At 37.3% G+C, this 27,016-nt stretch overlaps 1 pseudogene; it reads left to right on the top strand.

The window, feature by feature from the left end:
* Positions 1-5,958: 5,958 nt before the first annotated feature.
* On the top strand, positions 5,959-6,433 carry LOC130019241 (transcription elongation factor SPT4-A-like; annotated as a pseudogene).
* The last annotated feature ends 20,583 nt before the right edge of the window (positions 6,434-27,016 follow it).

Here is a 27,016-nt window from a genome sequence, read left to right on the forward strand (position 1 = left end):
ATAATATACATATCCCAAATAGAAATATAATAAAATATACCTTGGAAATAAATATTAATAATTAAAATAAAAACTAACAATTTAAATTATGTGACTGATAATAAAATTAGCAATAGTCCTTTTATTTGAGCTTCTGAATTACCTTTCACTAATTTCTAAAATATAATTATAACAGAGAATAGATATTTTAAAATATTTGATTTTTCTATTCTAAAGTTTATAACAATAAATTCAGTTGGCATGCAAATGTGTCTCAACATCTTGTCTAAAAATATTTTGAAGCTAGGAATAACTATTACAACTGAAGAAAATATGTTTGTAGACATTATAGTACGACACAGAGAAATATGAATTTCTGAGACTATCAACCATAGAGGAAAGAAAAAGGAAAATATGTAAACATACTCTTCTGCTTCTTGTTTTGTGGTCCTTATGCAGATTCTCAACAGTAAGAATGATGCTCAAAAGCTTGGTTGAGAGCTTGTAGAAAACTCTCTTGTCTCTAAAATCCTCAGTAACTGCATCTACAGTGCATCCTAGACTCAAGAGGCATTGATGCAGGATAAAAGGAAACATTACAGAGGTTAGTTTGCAGTTTTATGTACCACTGTCCTAAAATAACAAAATACTAAAAGACTTTTTAGAATCTTCAGTTTCAAAAGGATAAACTAGATAGATTCATTGATTCATTTATTGATATATTTGTTTAAGAACCAAGGGGAAAGATTTTAGAAAATAGTTCAAGAATTGAGTTGAAATACAGAAGGTCTATTTATGCCCTGTAAAAAGTCAACCATTAATGGTTGGTCAGCTCTCCAACAGCTTTCCAACAGTTTTTGAATTTTGAAAAACAATTGACTAGACACAAAGGGACCAAAAAAAAACCCACTTGAAACGGAGAAGTAATAATAGACAAAGATCTACATCTACCTTAGTTAATAGAGTAGTAAGGTGAGATAAAAGAGTAATGTTCAATATTTCTACACATGGGAATTGATTCTAGTCTGAGGCCTAGTAGAAGAATAGAGAGATAGGAGACTGGTAATATTGCTATCATTACAAACATTTTTAGAAAATACATTCTTTCCCAATTTTTATTAATTTAACAAAATTCTAATTAAAAATAAAAAGAACAGAAATCTTTTAACAAAAAATTAAATATAGACAATGTTATTTCTTATTTAATAAAATTTATTAAATAAAATTTTATTAAAATTTTTATTTTATTAAAATTTTAATTTAAAATCTTGTTAAATAAATTTCTTGTTAAATAAAAATATTCCGGGCAATATTAGCAACAATAATCATTGATATAAATTATATAACAATTTGGAAAATTGTACATTATCTAGTATAGCTGAGTTTCTGTACAACTTATTTCTACAAAGTGAAGTTCTGAAATACATCCATATCTTTTTTCTGAAGGATGTGCAAGACTAAGCATATTAATATTAATTATAATATCCAAATATTGGAAACAATCCAGCCAGAGAGTCTAATTTTGTTCCTATTATCTACTTAGTGCCATTCTTTTGAAGTTCCAGTGCTACAACTTCAAGTTATAGGTCATCATTTATTTTCGTCTTCAGAACTCCTATCCAGGAGACACAGATTCAAACCTTTAAACCACTCAAACTCTGTGCATGAATAACTATAGGAAATCTCTTACAAAGGCAAAAAAAGAAAAAGACAGTTTAACAGTATTCATTTACACTTTGTGTGGCTATAGGATTTTGGTGCTTTAACCCTCAGTGGTGAAATGATTCTCAAGTGTTGACCAGTTTCAGTACTATTCATTTGAAGGCTTAACTTGCCTTGTACACAGGTGACCCATTTTCTGCCCTTAGCACTACATATAGTTCCCTGACTCCCCCAGGAGTAAACCCTGAGCACTTCTGGGTGTGGCCTCCAAAACCAATAACAATAATAAATTCTACACACATGTCAAAAAGATTTGGCAATGTGAAACTATGTGTTCCCCTGCCCTGGAGAATGTGATTTTGCCTAATTGTAGATTTTATTTTATTTGCAATCCAATTGGTTAAGGTATTGTGAATCTGTATGTATATATATATATATATATATATTTGCCCAAAATGAATTTTCCAATAAGCTGACTGTAAAATGGAAAGAATAGAATAGAAGATGAATTCAATTTGCTTTGCCTGAACCCAATATATTGCTGGAAATGTATGTCTTTGAAAAAATTGCTGATAAAAATGTTACAGTGGTATTCAGTCATTAGTCAACATAAGTAAAATAAAATTTAAAGTATGGATTTATTTGCTATATGATTTTCCTCAAGAGTATTACTGTGTAACACTGTAGCACTGTCCTCCCACTGCTCATAAATTTGCTTGATTGGGCACCAGTAATGTCTCCATTGTGAAACTTGTTACTATTTTTGGCGTACCGAATATGCCATGGGGTGCTTGCCAGGCTCTATCCATGAGGGCAGGATACTATCGGTAGCTTGCTGGGCACTCCAAGAGGGGCAGAGGAATTGAACCTGGGTTGGCTATGTGCAATGCAAATGCCCTACCTGCCTGCTATTGCTCCAGCCCAACTTTAGCTATTCTTCAATATTACAGAGACTGCTAATTTTCTTTTATTGTAAAGATTACTATCTGGAATGGAGCAATAGCACAGCGAGTAGGATGTTTGCCTTGCACATGGCCGGCCCGCGTTCATTTCCTCTGCGCCTCTTGGAGTGCCCGACAAGCTACTGAGAGTATCCCGCCCTCATGGATAGAGCCTGGCAAACACCCCATAGCATATTCGATATGCCAAAAACAGTAACAAGTTTCACAATGGAGATGCTACTGGTGCCCGCTCGAGCAAATAGATGAACAACGGGAGGACAGTGCTACAGTGCATTCTCTATTCATATGTTTAATACTGTCAAATAAAATAAGACCAGAAATCTACATTTGTGTTCAAAGAAAGAAAATCTTTTGACAATCCACTCTAAATTCAAGCTCAGAAAAGAAGCAAAAGATAGCATAAACTTCTTTTTCTTAGGTAAAGGTAAAGGCCCTCCCCTTGTTCGTCGATTTGCTCGAGTGGGCCCAGTAACGTCTCCATTGGAGATTTTGTTGTTACTGTGTTTGGCATATTGAATACATCACGGGTGGCTTGCCAGGCTCTGCCGTGCGGGCGAGATCCTCTCGGTAGCTTGCCGGGCTCTCCGAGAGGGGCGGAGGAATCGAACTCCGGTCGGCCATGTTGGCTGCGTGCAAGGCAAACGCACCACTGCTGTGCTATCGAGAAAAATGCCAAGTGCACATTAAATTGCTTCATGACTATAAATTCTGAGTTCATATATAGTTAACCTAAGAGAATCAAACTTTTTTCTCCTTTGATTTGAAGTGCTGAAATATGGAAAACTTAATTCTCATATGAAGTGTTTTAAAAGAAAATAAATCCAACGTACTTAAGGCAATCTTATGCATGCTCCTCTATATATCATTGACTTAGACCAAATAAATCCATTTAGAATATGCATTATCGTCTACATGTAAAACATCATTTAAAGTATGAAATTGTTTTTGTAATACTTTTTATTTGTTCTCCATAGTCAAAGTCAAGGGCAAAAGAGATGAATAGATACTTTTTTAAAGATTTCTAGGAATCTGAGGGATAATACATAGGTAAATATGCCTATTTTGCATACTGCTATTTCTGCTTTGATCCCTATTCAACACAAAGGCAGAAGTAGCCTCCACTACTGACTGATATGACCTAACTCTTCTTCCCTCCTCCCTTCCCCAATGCCACACACACACACACACACACACACACACACACACATTTTAATATTGCAAAAACGCATGAAACAGTACTTAGCATCACTACTAGGGAAGTACAAATAAAAATCAGAAAGAGTCTTGCATATTTGAATCTGAATATGATCAAAAAGCAAAGGCTAGTGCTATTAATATGGTGGACAAAAGTGAATCCCCACACATGTTGGTGGCAACGAAAACTGGTTCAACCTTTAAAAGAAACAGTATAATATTTTCTAAGATGTTAAAAATAGACTTGCCATGAGATCTAGAAATTTTAGTATCACGTAATTATGCAACAGATTCCAAAATAGGAGTTAAAATGATACATATATACACATTTTTGTTTCAATGTTATTTATAATTTCTAAATTGATGACCAATCCAGTTCTGAACAACCACTGCATATATATATATATATATATATATATATATATATATATATCTCACGATCACGGTCACTGTGACCCGTTGTTCATTGATTTGCTGGAGCGGGCCTAGTAACGTCTTCATTGTGACATTTGTTACTGTGTTTGGCATATCGAATACATCACGGATAGCTTGCCAGGTTCTGCCATGTGGGCAAGATACACTCGGTAGCTTGCCCAGCTCTCCGAGAGGGGCGGAGGAATCGAACTCAGGTCGGCCATGTTGGCTGCGTTCAAGGCAAACACCCTACGGCTGTGAATCACTCCAGCCTATATATATATGTATATGTATATGTATATGTATATGTATATGTATATGTATATGTATATGTATATGTATATGTATATATACACATATATACACATATATATTATATACATATATATGTACAAACACACAAAATTAATACTATTCAGCTATAAGAAAGATGAAACCTTACCGTTTGTCAGAACATGGGAGTTGCAGAATGTAATTCTAAGTGAAATAAATTAGAAAAAAAGCCAAACTACCAGACTATAAAGAAAATGTGCAACAGGATAGACACAAGTGACTCAAAACAAATCCTTGGATTAAGACCACAAAACTGAAACTGTCGACTGGTAAGTGTTATGAGGCGCTTAGGAAACAAAGGGGAGAAATGGGTTAAAAATACTAGTAAAGACAGTGCCCACTTCACTGTCTATGTGATATGTTACTTTTGGCAAAAAGTGAAAAGATTTTCTGCAACATGAAGAATTAGGGAATTAAAAATTATCTCCATTAAAACATTTTAGAAATTCAATTTAAAGCAGCTATTGAAACATAAAATTAGTAAACAGCACTTATATGTTCAACTCACTGAAATTACATGAAAACATATCCATTTTACCATTTAAAAATTAATTTGTGAAAAACAAAACAAAATATTGATTATAGTAAAACATCTATGTAAATATTACAGAGTGGAGAGTAATTTGATGTTTTCACATCTGCAAGCCATCTCCATTGAATCAAGTGAACTAACGATTGATTCAGTACCAGCCTTACAATATATAGTTGGGTTCTTAAGCGTTATAAAATGTAAATTATTACTTGGAAAACTTGTATGATAACTTTTGAACTAATAATGAAGAAAAATACGGTGAGAGTGAAAAAAAATTAAATCATGTAGTACACTAAAGATACCAATGAGAAATTTAGCACCAATAGCAGCAATACTATTATAACGTTTAAGGACTAGCATATATTTTGTTGTTGCAGGGTTCACATCCAACTGTGCTATGATCCACACCACTCAAGACAATGATTAAGAGGCTCTATGGCTATTTCCAATGGTACTTGTAGCTTGGTCCTATGTGTTTGGTGGATGGATAGTGCAGTAACAGGCATTAAACCCATAACTTAATACATAGGATGCAACTATTCTCCCAGATTGAGTCAATATTTGGCTCCTCAAAGTCAATTTAACACTAGAACAAACTTAAGTTACTTTCATTATTGACATTAAAGTTTCTAATATTAATTTTTAATCATTATTTTTATGTTAGAAATATTCGTGTAGCATTTATCATAGGGCAACATTGAATGAAATAGCATAGAAGCAAAGTCAGAGAATCACTAACATTGTGCCCCATACTATTTAGGAATGGTTATGTGATTCAAAAGCTGTTTGAAAGTCATTTTCACAAAGGGAGATGATAAAAGACTTTAACATGATAGTAAATTATATTTTAAAGCACAGCGATTTCTTGTGTGCCGGGGGTTGATGGCCCTGGAGATGGTGCCAAAGGATCTACGGCATCTGCGTGCTTGTCTTCTGTGTTCGCTGGTTAAGACTATTGACCAGTTTGAATAGGATGGCTGTGACAATTGTGATGCATACCTGCAGATGAAGGGTAACAGAGAGAGGTGTATGACAGCACCAGCTCTTCCTTTGACGGAATTATTGCAATGATGAGTCCAGAGGACAGCTGGTTCTCCAAGTGGAAGCGAGTCAGTAACTTTAAACCAGATTTTTATTCTGTATCAGTCACTGTTCGCCTGCCCCAAGGAATCCTGCGGGAGCTGAAGAGTGTAGGAGTTGCCGACAAATCCAGAGACATGGCTACAAAGACCTAGCTGGAGTCGTGGTCACGGTCCTTCTTGCCCCAACTTTCTTGCCTCTTATTTTCTGTTGTGGAACTAAATGGGCAGAGCTGCAGATTCTCAACACTCTCCAGTTCTGAAGCTCTACAGACTGGCAAGAGTGGCATGATATGCCCACCAGGATGGTGTGGCTCTGAGCCATTTTACTTTCTGAACTGCTGTTGGGGTGGGAGGGGTTTGGGTCCGGGTTGGAGCTTGAATTGAGTTCAGAGTTTGAATTGAGTTTCTGCGGAGTTTGGATTCAGTTCAGTTCCTGCATAGGATACTGGTTTTCCTACCCATGCCCAGAGCTGCCTTTGGGCAGGATCATGGGTCAAATGTCAATAAACATGAACCTCTGGAAAGTTCTTAAAACAGCTTCTGCACCTCAAAAGAAACATTGACCAAAATACAAAGACAGCCTACAGAATGGGAAAGGATATTCACCAAGTACACATCCGACAAGGGGTTGATATCAAGGATATACAAGGTACTGGTTAAACTCCACAAGAAGAAATCACCCAACCCCATCAAAAATGGGGTGAGGAAATGAACAGAAACTTTCGCAAAGAAGAAATTCGAATGGCAAAAAGGCACATGAGAAAATGCTCTACATCACTAATCATCAGAGAGATGCAGATCAAAACCACAATGAGATATCATTTCACACCACAGAGACTGACCCACATCCACAAGAACAAAAGCAACCGGTGCTGATGTGGATGTGGCGAGAAACGGACCCTCCTTCACTGCTGGTGGGAATGCCGGCTGGTCCAACCCTTTTGGAAAACAGTATGGACGACTCTCAAAAAATTAGAATTTGATCTGCCATTTGACCCAGCTATAGCACTCCTGGGAATATATCCCAGAGAGGCAAAAAGGTATAGTCGAAGTGACATCTGCAATTGTTTCTTCATTGCAGCACTCTTTACAATAGCCAGAATCTGGAAAAAACCTGAGTGCCCAAGAACAGATGACTGGTTAAAGAAACTTTGGTACATTTACACAATGGAGTACTATGTAGCTGTTAGAAAAGATGAAGTTATGAAATTTACATACAAGTGGTACTACATGGAAAGTATCATGTTAAGCGAAATGAGTCAGAAAGAGCAGGATAGACACAGAAAGATTGCATTCATCTGGGGAACATAAAGCAACAAAAAGGGAGACTAACACCCAGGAATGGCTGAGATTAGTACCAGGAATTTTGCTCCATGAATGGAAGGCCAGCCACAGGCTCTAGGTGAAAAGGAAGCTCAGATAGAGAAGAGAGTACCAAATGAAGGGTGTTGTGAGGGTCCTAGGGTGGGAGAAGCATGCTAAAAGTAGTCGATAGACCAAACATGATTGCCACTCAAAGCCTCTCTTGCAAAACACAGTACCCAAAAGAAGAGAGAGAGAACAAGGGGGAATACCCTGCCACAGAGGCAGGATGGGACGGCGGGGGGGGGGGGGGATGAGGGCTGGGGGGGCGGATGCTGGGACCCGTGGGGATGGATGACGGGCACTGGTGGAGGGATGGGCACTTGATCATTGTATAACTGAAACCCAAGCACAAAATTTGTAAGCCTATAACTGTACCTCATGGTTTTTCACTAATAAAAAAGAAAAAAAAAACAGGATTTCCAACCACTATAGTGATACTAAAATTAAGGCTTGGAGGATACATTTTATGCACTTGGTGAAGAATGTGCAAAAATGTATTTTACATAGTCAATTTCATTTAAACATGCAGTGAATATGACTATGCAGTTTATCTACGAAGCAAAAGCGATGAGATGAGTGCTGTAGAGGAAAAAAAAATATCGGGTCTATATATTTTGTTCTGGGTTCATTTATCTTACTGTGTATAGAGTCATTTTTCTATTTAAAAAAATAAAAAGCCTCTGTGATGCTTAAAAATAAATAAATAAATAAATAAATACAAATAAAGTACAGCAATCTCGAAGTTCTTACCTGAGTCGTCACTTTTGTTGAGTCCAACATTTGTTTTGTATAAATGTTTTGCAAAATATTTTATATAACATTTATATAATGATCAATCCAAAATATCTTTTGGTTTAATATTAAGATATAATCCCTTAATGTATTTCAAGATATATTTAATAACATAAATCAATTATTTTAACTAATTTTAGATAATCAAATAAGTGCTCAATATCAATTTGTGTCATTTTTCCAGCTATATGGAATGAATAGTTTACAAATATGTGGCTTCAAATAGACAAGGTAATGATAGGCTTCAGGACAAGTTCAGTGAAAGGTAATAAATTTACACATAAAATAATTTAAACCCTCATTCCTAAAATACAGTGATTTTCAACACAGTGAAAACAAATGGATATAAGAGATTCTGAAATTCTTTACAAAGAATACTTAAATATTAATTAACAACTTGCATTGTTAAGGAGATATGTCTAAAATGGGGTTTTCATTTATGAAATTTCTGTGCTCAGAGCTCTCCGTTCCCTACCACCAAATTGCCCAATTTCTAACACCTCCCTCCAAATCTCCTGTATCACATTTCATAGTATGATTTAACATATGGATCCAATAAAGGGTATTTTGTCCACATGCACATTAAGCAACAAAGTAGGGCAATTTTTTTTCTTTCTCTGTGTCCCTGTCTCTGTCTGTATGTCTGTCTGTCTCTCTCTTTCTTGCTCTCTCTCTCACTCTCTCTTTCTCTCTCAGTTGCTTTCTCTTTCATCCTTAGTATCCTTTCTTCATAAACCATAGAAAACTAATTGCAATGCTTTATCCTCAATTAGTACTGTGTCATTTTGGGCAAAGAACATTTCACATTGGATTCTAGCAATAGAAATTTGAGTTCCAAGTTTATTATGCATAAGATCAAGGAGTTTACTAAAGTACAGATTTCTGGATATGCCCAGAGGGTTTATGATACTATAAAACTCTGGCATGCCTTAGATTCTGAAAATTTAACATGTTCCTCTAGTGGCTTTGAAGCAGAAGCTCTTTGACTAAAGGGCTTCACATTCTGAATTAAAATCTTAATTCATCACTATCTGCTTGAGTTCAGTGCAATCTATTCACAAGTTACCATTTACAGTCCCATTTTCAGTCTTTCCCTTATGTGAATTTCAGCTGCAGTTCATTCACAAAGCCATTCTTTCTTGATGCCTGCCTTTGTTCCTTTCTTTCCCCTTACCTATCTAGTGAACCCAATCCATCTTCAATATCAACTCAAAGGCTATATTCTGTAGGAATAAAAGTTATTTTTTTGTGATCAATTACAGCTTTCTTTACGTTGCCAGAAAATCACACATCACATTGCCTTGCTTTATAATTTATATTGTTGATCTTATTGTGAAAGTTTTTTTTTTTATTTTGTCAGCTAAATACAAAGTACTCAATAAATACTTGCTGTCATGCTCACAAGTAAAACTTTAAAAAAAAGTATTAAAAATAATGATAAAAGTATAAAAGAACATTAGGGACTAGAGACTTTTAGACTTCCATGTTATTTTCCCTAATAATACTCTTTATTAAGTTTGTTTTTCCTTTTGTTGTTGTGTTTAGACAGTTTACCCAGAACATTAAACCTATCCAGAGATTGATCATATCTAGATTTACCCAAGAGTAATGTCCTGTCTTTTCTTATCACTACCTTTAATAGCACACAACTTCTTATTAGTCTTATCATTCATTGATATGATAAAAGGAGCGTAAAACCATTGAACCAAAGCAGTTGTCTTTAGAAGGTAATAGTTTCTTTATCTACAGGCAGCAAGACACCTGACTGCATAGTGTAAGCTTGAAAAATGTGTTTGTTAATTAATTTACTACTTTTCAAAGTTTCAAGTTCTCCTAAAAATTACCAGTAATACACACATTTAGTACTTGAGTTAACCAAATATTAAAACTTTGGCAAAACATTTAAAGATAATAGGTTTTTGTTTTTAATCTGCATCATTTTTAAAGGTAATTGAAAACAAATACCTAGGAAATAAAGTTATTGTCATTCTAGAAAGAATCTGATGGAAATTGAGACTTTCGTTTGATCAATGTGTTATTGGATATATGTTCAGATATTTTGGTCACTGTCCTCCCGTTGTTCATCAATTTGCTCGAGCGAGCCCAGTAAAGTCTCCATTGTGACACTTGTTACTGTGTTTTGCATATCGAATATGTTACGGGTAGCTTGTCAGGCTTTGCCGTGCGGGTGAGATACTCTCAGTAGCTTGCCGGGCTCTCAAAGAGGGGTGAAGGAATCACGAGTGCAAGGCAGATGCCCTACCCGCTGTGCTACCACTCCAGACCCAGATATCTTGGTATGCTCATTAATTTGTCTTGTTCTAGAATGTCTCTTGAAGTGGTAACACATTTTAAATATATTTGGGACCAGAGAACTTAGTACAGCAGGTTAGACATTTGCCTTGTATTCAGTTGACCAGGGTTCACTCTCCCACACCAGATATATGTCCTGAGCAGTTTTAAGAGTGTTCAATGAGCACAGAGCCAAATATAAGTCCTGAACACAGCCACAGTAGGCCAATAACAACATACAAATCATTGTTTTGATCATAAAATTATTATTTTTAAGAAAAAAAGAGAAAATATTTGTGCAAAAACTTCAATGAAATAAAACAAATCACATATAAAAATTCTAGAGCTATACTTTATTTACAATGACTGAGATATGGTTGTATATGTTGTTAGGAAACAAATTAACTTCCCAGTTAAAATTGGTAAAGAGGTTGTGCTGGAGCAATAGCACAGCGGGTAGGGCATTTGCCTTGCACACGACTGACCTGGGTTCAATTCACAGCATCCCATATGGTCCCCTGAGCACCACCAGGGGTAATTTCTGAGTGCAGAGCCAGGAGTAACCCCTGTGCCTCTCCAGATGTGACCCAAAAAGAAAAAAAAATGATAAAGAGAATTTGGAAAAACCACATATTACAATTTTACTCACCTTTAAAAGAAGACAAAATCTTGCATTTTTGACAACATGGATAGATTTTGAAGGTAATAAATTTAGTAAAATAAATATAGGGAAAAAGTCAAATGCCATATAATTTCGCTCAGGAAAAATATAAATAATTAAAGAGCAAACAAAAAATAAAATAGAAACATACTCCTAGATATCGACAAAAGATTTATGTTTACAGTTTAGGAGAGATGTAGAAATGAGTAAACAAGTAAAGAAAGTTAATTGTATGGAGATGGAAAGTAATTTAACTTTTAGTAGTAATTATGAAGTAGTACAAAAAAACTTTAAGTTAGAATGCCATATTACTGTGATATGTATACTAGTCATGTACCTATGTGCTGAAATATAACTTTGTGAAAAAAATAGCTATTATCGATAAAAAGTTATCGTTTCCCTCATAGGACGGGGGGCGTTCCAGCCCGTCCTTCATGCCCTAACAAGGTCACCAATTGCCCCCCAAGAGCGGCTCTCTGGCATACCTATGGCCCCAGAAGCACAAGGACTTAATGCAGAAAACCAGCAGCTTGGAGCAGAAAAGCGAACAGACTATGCATTAAACCACGTCATCATGCCTGCCCAAAATGGAAAGGGTGTCGCCCCCTTCGCCCTCTCCTCTCTGGAAAGAAAGATGGCGGCCACATGGGAGCCTTGTGGACAGCAGGTATGAGCTGGGGGTCGGGGGCGAGAAAAACCTCATGGGAGGGGGGCGTTCTGGCACGTCCTTCACGCCCTACCGAGGTCACCAGATGCCCCCCACAAGCGGCTCTCCGGCATGGCCACGACTCCAGAGCACAGAAACCAATCTCTTAATTATCTGACTTTCAGTAGAAATACTTCCAGGGTTAATAAGTAAAATAGCAGAAATCCAAAGCCGTGTGGCCGCTATTGTGGCCGCGTGACAACATTTAATTCTTGAACCCAGCTGTAGAAAGCAAATCATTTCACAATGCTTTTTCAGCATGTCTGATTTGGGGGGGGGGGGGTAAACTCTTAATAATAATGGTGCATCTTTTATCAAAACAATGAACCTAGTCAAAGTAGATAGAGTGTTAACTAGAACTCATCTGCCTCACAGGAATTGGGAGGGTTGGGAGGTGGGGTTTTATTGGGGATCGTGGTAAAAAATAAGTATTGGTTAAAGGGAAATGTGTTTTATATTTGTATGACTGAGACCTAAACCTGAAAGTTCTGTAACTTTTCCCACAGTGATTCAATAAATAAATTATTAAAAAAATAGTTATTATCAAAATTGTAGGGGCTGTAGTGGTAGTACAGATGGTAGGGTTCTTGCTTTGCAAAAGGTCAATCTGCGTTTGACTTCCAGCCTTCCAGGTGGTTCCCTGAGCCAATCAAGAATGTTCTCTGAACACAGAGCCAGGAATAAGCCCTAAGCATTGCCAGATGTGGATCAAAAAGCAAAATAAAACAAAAAAATTAGGTAAGCATAAGCACTCAGGATAGGTAATGCCACCTAGAAAGCATAGCTGTTTGCCATTATTGTTATTGCTCTAATATGATTTAACTCTTTCGATAGTGATTGGCACAAATGATTATGAATCTTTTCAATATCACATTTGTGTTTCATTTATTATTTCAAATTAAATATATTAAAGTCAACATTGAATTATAACATAACACTGTAAAAGGAAATGATCCCATGAGTGATCTGTCTTCAGTCACAAAATCAAAGGAGCCTCAAGTAAGTTTCAGATGTACATTTAGAGGTAGGGCTTTCATATCTACAGCACCCTGATATTGTGTTTTTTAGAGGGGAGCTGGTTGGGTTTTGTTTTTACCTAAAATTAAAAAATTAAACTTTATGCAATCCAGAATTATTAATTTTATTATTCTGAATTTGACTCCTGGTGTGGGTAATATGTCACAAACTAATTTTTACCAGAATGATCTATAACCCATCTATCCCATTCTTTCAACAAAGAGTGAGATTAGCCCTACCCTAATTCAGTCAGGTCCCGTGAAGCAATTGAGAACAAGAATCTACAATATACCAATTGAGACAATACAATCTGAAGCTTGTTTTCTTTTTCTTTGTTTAATGTAGGAGTACTGCTATTTATTCAGCCATTGATTAAGCTGATCGAATTGGGCATGAAGTCCTAATTTCTTTTTTAAAATTCAGAATGTTAATTTTATTTCATTTTTTTAAATTATTATTATTTTGTAGTCACTGTGAGATGCAGCTTCAAAGCTTTCCTGTTTGAGTTTCAGTCACACAATGATCTATCACACAACACTCCGCCAGTGCACATCTTCCACAGCCAAGATTCCCAGTATCCCCCACCCTCTCACTCCTTCCCCTGCGTCTATGGCAGACAATCTCCCCCACACTCTTTTGTATTGAGTGCTATGAATAGCATAATATGTTGTGCAGCCCTCAAGAGCGGCTTCATGCTCCTGGAATTCTAAAATTTTAGATAATTAGGGTTTGGATAAATCTCTGAAGTGAGGTGCTCAGTTTGGAGATTCTTTTCTGTGACTCTGGATCACATTAAGGGGCTTAAGTAGCAGTGAGAGGAAGTTTGTGGATGTGACCTCCAGGGCCCCATTGGGTTGGGTTTTTAAGGTAATGATATTTGGATTTATTTTCTACAATCTATGCTCAAAAATATAAGTTTACAAACTGCTCAATGTCAAATTTAAGTTTCAGTTTTCAATCTATTTATATTAATTTAATTGAAATATGGGTTGGAGCGATAGCACAGCGGGTAGGGCATTTGCCTTGCACGCGGCCAACATGACCGACTGGAGTTTGATTCCTCTGCCCCTTTTGGAGAGCCTGGCAAGCTACAGGGAGTATCTCGCCCACATAGCAAAGCCTGGAAAGCTACCCATGATATATTTGATATGCCAAACACAGTAACAAGTCTCACAATGTTACTGGGCCTGCTCGAACAAATTGATGAACAATTGAAATATAACTCAGAAGTTTTACAGAAGTATATATTCCTTTCTATTAAAATTTTTCTGGTGCAATCTTAAAACATAATGGTTCTTTCTGTTCTTTGGTTCAATATACCATTTGGAAAAACAAAGGTATTAGTTGAGGTATAAAATTTCTTTGCATACAGTCAGCCATCGAATCCGGGTCACCCTCACAGCAGAGCCTAGCAAGCTACCTGTGACATGTTCAATATGCCAAAAAAAAGTAGCAAGTCTCACAATGGAGACGTTACTGGCACCAGTTCAAGCAAATTGATGAACAATGGGAGGACAGTGCTACGGTCAGCCATTGTTCCAGCACCACATAAAATCCCCTAAGCACCCCAGAGCTACTAGTTAGCACAAAGCAAGGTATAATACTTGGAAACGACTGGTTGTAACTCTAAACCCCTAACACCCCTCCTCCCCAAAGGTATATTGGACTAGAGAACTGGATCACCAAGTTAATCATATGCATGGCATACAGGAGCCTGGGTTTTCTTCCAGGTACCTAATCATCTCCTGAGAATAGCCAGGAGCAATCCCTGAAAATATAATCAACAGTAGATTCTAATTATCACTAGGTGTGTCCACCCTCCCCCACCCCTGAAAAAAGCAAACAAAAAACCATCTTTTTTTTTAAGTTCATGAAAATGGGACTTAAAAATAGCACAGTGATATCAACTCAATGCTGGATTTAGTCCAAGAAATTTTTAAGCACCACTGGGCTAGAGCACGTTATTACCCTGGTATCAGAGGGCCTTAATAGGAATTTAGCACTGTCCTTTGATTATCCCAGATTATCTTTGAGAGATTGCTATAGAATTCTGCAGTGATATATATTAAGGGAAATAGTGTAATGATAATAGAAAAAACTTCCATTCTGGAGCAAGAGTGATGCTATTTTTATTGTCTTCAACAAGAAACCTAATTTTCTATTTTATATGATAACATGGAACTTACTTATATCTAGATGCACAGAGGGAGGAGAATGAGTTCTTAACATGTAGAAATGTATGTATGTTGCAACTATTAAATTAGAGAAAATAATTAAGGCAATGCATGTAAAAGCCCTTATCTTCACTTTATTCAAGGTTCAATGTCTATAATATTTGAGCACTAACTCATTTAAGTTAAATTTACAGAAAAATATGACTGGTGATTGTGATCAGACTTAAGCTTTCAAAGTATTATTAACATACACTGTGCTTTATGTAACAAAAGAATTCTAAAAACATCACCCAGAGATTTACTGAAGAGTTTTAAAGAATAAGCACTCAACTAGATGTGGTAAAATAGCAATACGTGCATTTTCATCACTACAGAGAACTGATCCCACCAGCATCTACCCAGTTCTGGCTGGTTTTCTCCCAGAAAAAGAATATGGTGGGACCCAGGAAGGACTCCACATTCAAGTTCAGTGATATATTCCTAAACGAAAGGGAAAATGGGCTCTGGACTCTCCTGAATACTTGAGAGAGCATTATTCCTTCAGTAAACCATTTCTACCTTTCAATTTCTGAGTAATGTCTTCTCACTCTCTGCTATTCACCAACTCTGCTGCTTTTATTTCGTGCCTTGTCAACCAATTCTTTAACTGGAAGAGACAAGAGTCAAAAAACCCCAAAGAGTCTTCTTCTCTCCTTGATCACAATTTGACAAAAGATAATTTCTTCACCGCTGACACAGTTTTATTATCATTGTACTTTGGGGAGTTTTATGATAGTGGATTATTAGCCTGTGTCAAGACAACATGACACTATTATCTCTTAGCAGAGTTTTCTTGTGGAAATCTTTAAAATGCCAGAGAGAATACAATTACATGAAGTATTTTATAGAAGTCCTGACTCAAGATGAATATCAAAGTGCAATGTCTCTCAAATGAAGCTCTTTATTAAAAATTGCTTTGAATTTAAAATGCTTGTAAAGTAATACAGAAAAATTTGTTTAATAGAAGACACTAAAAATATAAATTGTTACAAACACTTAGTACACAATTATAAGTAACGGAACATATTCAGTAGTGGGATTTCAAATTGTAATAGAGGGACTTCTTTGGGTAATTTAAAAAAGTGTTCTGTAAGATAATCAAGATTTGTCTAAGAAAATATTGTCTCCAAGACATTTCACAAAATAGAAAGACAAATTGGGAACAGAGCCATGCCACAGTTCGAAGGCCTTGCCTTGCATGTTGTTGACCTGTGTTTGATACCTTGTATCCCATATAGCCCTGCAAGTCAGGCCTGGCAGGAGAGATCCTGAGCACAGAGTCAACAGCAAGCTGGGTGATCAGTTGGGTGTGGCTCAAAACACAAAAACAGAAGAAAGACAGAGAAGAAACATAGCTTCATTGATGCCCATTTTCTCTTTTCATTGGAAATATCACTAAAAGTCTTTAAACCCATAAGACCAAAGTTTTAATAGAAAATATGGTGAATGAATAGTTGCATGCCTGTGGTGATAAATGGGGCTCTATTCTTTTTGTAATGAATCTGCCAAACTATATTATCAACTTCATCTCTAGTGTTTTGAGGAATATGAGGATGGCGTCTTAAGTTCTTGTACATTCCTAAGAGCAAGTACAGTGTGCTGGTGATTAAGGGAAACAATGAACAATAGTTTGGTTTGGAATTGCCTGCGGATGAGACCTAGTCATGGATCCCAGACCTCATCAGGGTTCTGTCTGACTGGGTTCCTTCATGGGCAAACGGATTGACTGTTTAGCGTACTGTTCACTGCAATAGACACTCCCTTTTATGGATGTTTTGTCTACATTGCAGCCAGCTTGCTTTAGTGAACAGCAAAAGCATACTTTTATTACAAAGACACAAATTGTTTACTTTGTTGTTGCTGTTGGAGACCATTCTTACATATTTGAGGTGAGTTCTCACTGTAATTTAGGCTTGTACTTTTCCAATAATGAGTGATAGTGATCATTTCGCTTCAAGCCCCTAGTGCTCATAATCTTCCTTCCTTGTTTCCTTATTTCTTTCCTTTCTCCCTTCCTTCCTTCCTCTTTCCCTTCCTTCCCTCTTTCCTTCCTTCCCTCTTTCTTTCCTCCATTCCTTCTTTTCCTCCTTCCTTCCTTAATTTCCTTCCTTCCTTCCTTCCTTCCTTCCTTCCTTCCTTCTTTCTTTCATTTTTCTTACAGTTGTTATAATGGCCTAAAATCGTACACATTATAGAAGTAGTTTGCACATTTATGCACATTCTATGCAGAAGTTTTAGTTTGTTGTGTGTGGTGTATCACTAACAGTAATATAGTGCTATTTCAGTCTATAATGTGGAACATCACAAAATAGGACAGTCTTGGCTGCATGTTTTTAGGGAACTATCCCATCCCTGTTCCTTTTTCTTAGAGGTCAACTTTTATTTCTTGCTTCTCACTGTTTTGAAGGTTGGTGATTGAATAGAGGCAAGTTTCTCTGAGACCTTGTTGATCTGAATTCCCTGGTAGATTTACATCCCTGAAACTAAAAAGTATTTGACAACTTCTCTCCATATCCAACAAATTTGACCTTCTGTATTTAGTTGCTGTAATACTGGTATAATATCGTAACAGTGTAATATTGTAACATTGGTGTAATGGTTGTAACTGAGTGTCATTCTGTAAAAGCCTCTGGTAAGATTTCTTCATTTATTTCTATGTTAATGGGTCTTTCTTTTTCAACTAGATGAAATGGGACTTCACTGTGCCTTGGAGGTGACATTCTTGTTTGATTCCCTTAATGACTTGTTTCTAGCTAATTGTTGAGGTTTTCTTGTTCTGTTAGTCATTTTCCTCCAACACCAGGGATGAATATGGTCAGAATTATCCGGAAAATAATTTTGAAAGACTCAAATTTTAAAAATGTATCCAAATATATCGCACCAGGCGTTGCAATTTCAATTCAAGGGATTTTCTAAAAAGAATGAAAACTTGAGTTCAGATAAAAATATACTTGATTTAGAGCACTGTTTTTCATTGTCACTCAGAATTTGAAACAACACAAATATTCCTCAGTGGATTTTATCTATACAAAAGAATGTGACTTAAAAATAAAAGAAAAGTTGTTGCTATAAAAATCTACATGGATGTATCTTACTTACATTGTGCTAATTAAAAGAAGCTAAATGTGAATTGTAACATATTTCATAATTCCATTTAAATGACAGTCTGGAAAAGACAAATTCATGGAGACAGAAAATAAATCACTGTACGCAGAATGTTGTGGATTGCATAAGGGGCTGGCAATATACTGACAGGAAATGTAGAGGAAAATATTGTACAGCAAATATTAAGGATTGAATATTCTATATTCTAATGACTTTAACTATATTAACTTGCGAAAATTTATGGAATTATATACAAAATAGCCTATTTTATTACAGTAAAATATGCCTCACTACAGTAATGCTTAAAAATATTTAAAAAAATACATTTCTGTTTTAAAGTATTTAAACGTAATTAAAATGATATGTCAAAACTGTCACTGTCACTGTCCTCCCATTGTTCATCGATTTGCTTGAGTGGGCCCAGTAACATTTTGAGACTTGTTGTTACTGTGTTTGGTATATTGAATACATCACAGATAGCTTGCCAGGCTTTGCCGTGTGGGCGAGATACTCTCAGTAGCTTGCTGAGCTCTCCGAGAGGGGTGGAGGAATCGAACCTGGTCCAACCAGGTTGGCTGCGCACAAGGCAAACACCCTACCACTGTGCTATTCAGAAAATCACCAGACCAGTATAAAATAATTAAATGAAAAAAACACATATGTAATAAAAATTATCTTCTCAAACTGCTTCACTAGTGACTCCTGTATATTGTTTAAATTTTAATGCAATCCTGAGTATAGAGACATATAAAAAAGATATATAGAGTATGGAGATATAGTAGAGGAAATAAAGTGCTAACTCGGCATGCAGCTGACCCAGTTTGATTGCTGGAACCACCAGGAATGACCTCTCAGCACAGATCCAGAGTGAGACCTAAACACCAGAGTGTGACCAATCTTTGTGCCCATTTGGTATATAAATCAAACCTTCACTGAAAAAAAAATAAAAATTTTATTTTTGCATGATCCCAAAACTTATTTTAAATCACTATATAAGGTTACTTCTCAATAGTTAGGAGTTTAGGCTCTAAAGCAAATAAATTATTCTGGAAACCTATTTCTAGAAATATTAATTTTAAATAGAGAAGAAATGTTTTAATAATGCCGAATATGATTTACCTATACAATTAGTAGAAATTTTTTAATGAGATGACAAGGAAATGATATTATTGACCAATACATTTGTAAACATACTCAAGTTGGAAATTTCTTTAACAAATATTATACCTTGTTATAATCTCTCCAAAACGGCAACAAGAGATGGAATGGCATTTGCATGACATGGTTATTTAATAAGCAAAGGTTAAGCTTATATACTGATATTAATAACATTTGTGTTGGTTTTAAGCTAATAGAGGAGATATTATCCTGGGTGAGTCAGACCTAATTAGCTAGTCCCTTAAAAGTGGATTCAGAGGTCAGGGAATCGCCATAGCAGAAGGTCTACTGTTGACTTTGAAGAAACAAACAAACAAAAACACTCTTAGCAACCTGATTTAGATTATAAGCAAATTATCTTTAACTTCCTTTTGTAATGAGAATAGTGCCTCCTGTATATCTGGATTGCAGCCTTAGGAGTCCTTGAGCAGAGAACTCAAATAACGTCTGGTTTTCTGATCTACAGAAATTGTGACATAATAAATAGGTTTTGTGAGCCCCTACATGTGCCTTAATAAATCATGCAATATGGAATACTGACAGTTTTTAACCAGGCTTTTTTTTTCATTTTTCTCAATATCAATTTTCAATAAATTCAGGTATATTTATCATATATATATAATTGAGACTGATCAGATGAATAATTTTAACAACACTTATTTTTTTCTAACTAACCCAACCTTCTGTTAAATATTTATCACTGACCATTTTTTTTCCTAATTCCTGTGAATAATTTCATTTAAAGATGCTCCATATTTTATAAGCCCAACACAGACATGTCTTAAAATGTACAAGGTAGGTCAAAATCAGTCATTTAGCAGGCACTACCTAAACATAACATAATTATCAATGAAATTAAATTGTCTTTAAAAAAATCAAGCTATAAATATGTAAAATTATTATCAGAGAAATTTATACATCACTAAATTATACCAAACATAAAAATTAATTTAAAAAGTGTTAAAGTCTAGAATGAATAACCTAACTCTTTAGAAAAATTAAAAATAAGAATAGATAATACACTGATTTTTAATTTTTTGAATTAATAAAATGTGGGGTGCTTTCAGAGCAGTCTTATGAGAAATATATTATGTTATGGTCTGATTCACACAAAGCCTGCATTCCATCCTCTTTGAACTATCTTCCTAATCCCTTAGTGATACTCCTCTTGACATTAGTCTTAAAGATGCTTTTTCTTGTTTCTGTGTTTATTTGTAGGGGGCCCACACCAGTCTGTGTGCACTCCAGGATCTATATTCAGAGGTCACACCTGATAGTGCTTTTGAGGAACCATTTGAAGTTCTGGCATTAAGCCAATGTCAGGAAAAATGCAAAGTGCCTTCACAGTTGTTTATCAATCTGATGACTACTAAGAGATGTCATTAATAATTAAAAAAGCAAGGATGACAAAGAGCAAAAGTAAACAGATAGAACAACATCATGTTAAAAAGTGCTGGTGGAGTATAAGAAACTACCACAAAACAAACCACCAGTAAGTAACATACAGGTTAGAAGGAACATTTTAGAACTCATATATGTGACAACAAAGAATTTATATACAAAATGGATCAGCTCAAAAAATTTATTAATTAAAAAGCTTATCAACACAATAATAAACGTAGAAGTTCTTGAAGGAATTTCTACAAGGAAGAGACACAGCACATTATTTAAAAAAACTTGTAATTTATTATTAGATAAATATAACTACAACTCACAATGAGATATGACTTTAAATTTTTGAGAATGACCAAATGAAAAATGGAATAATCAATTGTTGCTAAGGATGTAGCATTGTAACACTGTCCTCTCATTCTTCATCGATTTGCTTGAGCGGACCCAGTACTGTCTCCATTGTGAGACTTGTTGTTACTGTGTTTGGCATATTGAATATGTCACGAGTAGCTTGCCAGGCTTTGCCATGCGGACGAGATACTCTCCGTAGCTTGGCAGGCTCTCTGAGAGGGGTGGAGGAACCAAACCCAGTCGGCCGCATGCAAAGTAAATGCCCTACTCGCTTTGCTATCGCTCCAGCTAAGGATGTAGAGAAAATACAAATGTCCTATATTTTTGTTTAGAATCTCTAGGGAGAATAGTATGATGGTTCCCCCAATGCTTCTCTTACCCAACCCCACCCCCTAAAAAAAATCTGATTTGCCATATCACGTTCACTTCTAGGTTGTCAAATAATTTAAAAACACTAAATTAAAAATAAAGATGCACTCAATAATATTAAGCAAAACTTGAAAAAAACCTAACTGATCATTGACATATAACTAAAAAAAAGATATGTACACAAATATTCACAGTCATACACATGCACACATATGTGCACACAAGCACACAAAGGCACAAACAGAATTATAATCAGCTTTTGAAAATTGAAATAACAGGGTCAGAGCAGTAGAACAGTGGGTAGGGCATTTGCCTCGCATCGGTACTGGTTGCAAGCCCATATGATTCCTGGAGTATGTCAGAAGTGATCCCTGAATACAAAGCCAGAAGTAATCCCTGAGTACCACCAATTGTAGGCTCAAAATAAACAAAAATATGGAATTTAATTTTTTATTGTTTGTGATAACGTGAATGGGATTTATGTCCATGCTGCTTAACAAAGCAGATCAAAACTATTTAATAATTTATTAACTCCTGTGTGTATGTGTGTGTGTTTCTGAGTGTATATGTGTAAAACCAAGCAAATAAAATCACTTAACTTCCCATTAGTCGACAATTTGCTCAAGCGGGCGCCAGTAACATCTCCATGTGTCCCTGTCGCGTGCTAGTGTAGCCCAATGGCGTCTGTTCGCTCTAGGAACATGAAGAGCCTCAAAATGATCATTCATGATCTTGATGAAGAAGTCTGACCATCTGGTAGGTGGGCAGCCACGCGGTCTTTTGAAATCCCGTGGAATCCAATCGGTAACAGCTCTAGTCCAGTGGTCATCTTTAAATCTCATTACATGACCAGCCCATCTGATTTTTGACACCTTGGCAAACGAGACAGCATCCCTGATTCTTGATCATGGATGGATGTTGGAATTCCCGATTCTTTCTCTCATTTGAGTGAAACATGATATTCCAAGCATAGTTCTTTCAACTCTTCTCTGGGAGACCTGAATAGCATTCTCATCCTGTTTGCCTAGGGCCCAGGTGTCTGAGGCATATGTTAATGCAGGAAGAACAGTGGAATCAAAGAGATGTGCCCAGAGCCCGAGGTTCTTTGTCCTCTTATCTATTTCTTTGATGCTCTTGAAGGCGTTCCAAGCCGCTCTTGTTCCAAGCCGCTCTTTTCCTCCTGCACAGCTCGGGTGCCAGGTCATTTGTCATGTTGACTTCTCGACCTAGGTACACATAGCTGTTGCATTCGGAGATGATCGTTCCGTTGAGAGCAAATGGGGCGTCAGGAACAAGGCTGTTTCTCATAAACATTGTCTTCGTAAGATTCAGCTGTCGTCCTACCTTTCCACACTCATGGTCAAAGTCGGCCAGTATTTGTGCCACTTGGCTGATGTTTGGTGTTATTAAAACAATGTCATCAGCAAAGCGGAAGTGGTGTAGTTGCCAACCATCTTTCTTCACTTCCATTCCTTCCCATTCCAGTCATTGCATGATGTTCTCAAGCGTGGCACTGAAGACTTTCCGTGAAATGGTATCACCCTGCCGAACCCCTCTCTTGACATCAATGATTACTTCTTTGTAGAATGGTGAGACCCTGGTAGTGAATCCGCAATACATCTCATGGAGGATCTTGATATATTGGGCTTGAATGCCTTGATTTGCTAGGGCTTCAATGACCGATTCCGTCTCCACAGAATCAAAGGCCTTCTTTAAATCAATGAACGTTACACAGAGCGGCATCTTGAATTCCTGAGAAACCTCAATGAGCTTGGTTATCGTGTGGATATGGTCGATGGTGCTGAATCCTTTGCGGAACCCGGCTTGCTCGCATGGTTGTCCTTCATCTATTGTTCTACCATTGCTATTTAGGATGACTTGAGTGAACAACTTGTAGATGACAGACAATAGGCATATTGGGCGATAGTTGCCAATGTCATGGATGTCTCCCTTCTTGTACAGTAGTACGGTCCTACTGGTTTTCCATTGGGACGGAACCTTACATTCAGACAGGTAGCATGTGAAGAGCCGAGCCAGTGTATTGTTGAGTACTGACGGCAGGTTCTTCAGGTGTTCAGGTCTGACCTTGTCTGGGCCGGGTGCTGTTTGTTTCTTTACTGACGAAATGGCCTGTCGGATTTTGGAAGGGAGAACGTTGGGAACGACATATCCATCCTGGGAATTTGGTATGTCGGCAAGTGGGCATGGCTGTGGAAGAGATTTGAGTAGAAGTCACGGATAATCTTCTCCATTGCCGTTCTGGAGGATGTGATAGATCCATCAGGACGTCGGAGGGCAGTCATCTTGGTCTTGTAGTTGGCGAAGGACAGGCAGGCGTTACAAATATTTTTCCCAGCTTCTGCAGCATTTACCAGCACTTCTGCTCTTCTCTCTTTGAGATCTTCATTGATCGCATCTCTGCACTGCTTTGTGAGCTCAGACATTAGCTTGCGGTTGCCTGAGGCATGCGCCAAACCACGCTAGCGAATTAGCTCAGAGTTTTCGAAGACAGGCATTTTTTTGTGGCTATCTCTCTCTTGGCATTCCTCGCACAATCATGGAGGTGCTGAACTAGTCGATTGTATTCTTCGTCAATGTTGTCAACAATGGCATCTTCCCATGTTGCCACAATAGTGCAAAAGAGCTCCCAGTTGGTGGTCGTTCTGGGAGTTCTCTTTTTAAACTTTGCAGCCCTTTCTCCCCGCTCTTTGAAGTAGAATTTTGCACGAAGGAGACGGTGGTCCGATCTCGTTCGAAATTTTGGGACAACAGCGACATCGGTCAGGCAAAACCATTGATTGAATATGATGTGGTCTATTTCGTTGTGGAATCGTCCACCAGGAGACTCCCATGTCCAATGTTTAGATTCTGCCTTCTGGAACTGTGAGTTACCATGAATGGTCTTGGTCGATATGATGAACTCAGACAGTCTCTCACCCTGTTCGTTCCATTCTAGGCCATGGGTCCCCATGTGAAGTTCTTCAGCTTATCTTCTCGGTCCTATCTTGGCATTAAAATCACCTACAATGATCTTGTAGAAGGTGTGGTCTTCTTTGTGGAACTTCTCCAGCTCCATGTAGAACTTCTCAATTTCTCTTTCATCATAATGAGATGTTGGTGTGTAGACAATGAAGATAGAAACTGCCGGAAGTGAGCCACATCTATTCAAATGTAAACATCCGATTCGGGTTGTTAGGCATTCAAATGAATCAATGCTCATGGTCAAGCTTGTGTGGACAAGGACACCGATGCCTCCGACACCTCTTTTATAACATGTTCCAAGGAACAATTCTTCTCCAGTGTCGAAAACAGCACGGTGAGATTTGTGCCTTCTTGTCTCGGTCAGACCAATGATGTCGTACTTGATCTTTCACGCTTGTACCATCAGGTCCTCAATGGATGCATCTGATGTTAGCGTACATGCATTGAAAGTACAGATGATCATTTTTGTCTTCCTTCGTTGTGGCAGCCTAGTTCGGCCTTGAGATTTTTATTGGCCTCTCCTTTCTCATCCTTCTCAGTGCTGCCATGTCGGTAAAGCCTTCAGGGTCTGGTGAATGAGACCGATTGTAATTACTGGTTTTGGCATATCGAATACACAATGGATAGCTTGCCAGGCTCTGCCTTGCAGGCAGAATACTCTTGGTAGCTTGCCAGTCTTTGCAAGAGGGATAGAGGCTTTTGGGGCGACCTCTAATTGCCCTCGTAGGTATTACCGTATTTGAACCCTACCAAATATGGCACGGCAATTCCGGAAGATGGGTATTTAGTGTCTTATGATGTGTTGCGCGGCCACAAAGCGCGGGTACAGAAAGTGTCCTGGAGTGTGGCGGCGGCTGGGTAGTAGAGGTAGTGTCGTTAGTGGAGGTCTACCAGTGGGGTATTTATCTGGTCCTGGTAGTGGTAGGGGGGTCTTCTGTGCGCAATCCGATCCCTGGGTCTCTGGTGGTTGATGGAAGCAGAGAGGGCAGAGTAGGGTGGGGCTCCTGATTATAATCCCTTTGTCACCTGTGGTTTTTGGGAGCAAGCAGAGAATCTCTGTCCCTGGGTCCGTTGAGCCTGGAGTCCAAGGTCTCAGACAATTCCGCTTATCTTGTTCTGTGGATCTTCAGTTGTGCGTGAGTCTCAGCAGGAGCTGCCATGCAGGTCCGGAAAGCATCCTGGAGTATGGCGGTGGCTGGGTAGTGGAGGTAGTGTCAGTAGTGGAGGTCTGCCAGTGGGGTATTTGTCTGGTCCTGATAGGGGTAGGGCAAATAATCAAACAAAAACAAATGAAAGACACTTAAATTCTAACAAAAATGATGGTCACCAAAGGAAAGAGCTGGGGATGGGAAAAAGGACAGCAGGGTTAATAGCATGGTGGTCCAAAGGTCATTGAAGGTGGTTGGTAAAAGTGGTTTCAAACACTTGATGAACTTGAAGCTATACTTTAAAAACTAGTCAAAATTTCTAAAACAGTTCATAAAAATAAAAGGAGTACATTTAGAAAATTAGAGTTCACATAGTTATACATGACTCTAAAGAAGAATAAAAGTTATATTTCTAACTCCTTTTAGAAACATTTAAAAATATTGCATACCTTTTCTCTGCAAACACTGAAAATTATAAATCCATGTGTTAATGTATCCAAAATATAGGTTAACTGGTGTTTATGCAATCATAATATTCTACTATATAACTAATGAATTATAGAACTGAGGTACCACAAATCCAAAATTCTTCTGCCAATACTGTTTGCATATGTTTTATACTGCTAAAAATCATCTGCTAAGGTGACATTCAAATGCACCCAAATGCTGGGGAAAAGGAACATTCATTTGGAAACTGAATCTAACAGACCAAGGAATCTGTCCCTTATTGTGGATACATTAATCTCTGCTTAGTACTTGCCTGCCTCTTTGTTTATCAGTAAATTTAGTGCTGGTAAGATCTAAGTGTTAGTTTTCTGTTGCTGCTGTAAAATTGTCACAGATTCAGCAAATGAAACAAAACACATTTTATTATTTTCCAGATCTTTAATATACCATGGGCCTCGCTAGAGTGAAAGCAAAATTTTGGCAGGCTATGCTAAAACCTCTCTAAGTTTTAGAGGATAATACATGTCTTTGCTTATTTATGCTGTGGTTGAATCAGGTCCCTTGCAGTAACAGAGCTGGGGCTCCATTTCCTTTCCATCATTCAACTAAGAACTGCTTCTTTCCTTGGTAATGGTGTGTATATGTACTCTTTGTGTGTGTGTTTGTCTGTGTGTGTGTGTGTGTGTGTGTGTGTGTTTGGTTGGAAGGTGGGGTAGTCAGAATTGGGTCACATTTGTCTATGCTCAAGGGTTAATTCTGGTTCTGCTGTGAGTGCATCCCTGGTGGGGTTCAAATACGAAGCTAGGGATCAAACCTAGTTCAACCATGTGTAGCTTGAGGTGCTTCCCAATTCTACTAAA

This window comes from Sorex fumeus, unplaced genomic scaffold, assembly GCF_029834395.1.
Source record: "Sorex fumeus unplaced genomic scaffold, SorFum_2.1 ptg000008l, whole genome shotgun sequence".
Taxonomy (NCBI): Eukaryota; Metazoa; Chordata; class Mammalia; order Eulipotyphla; family Soricidae; genus Sorex; species Sorex fumeus.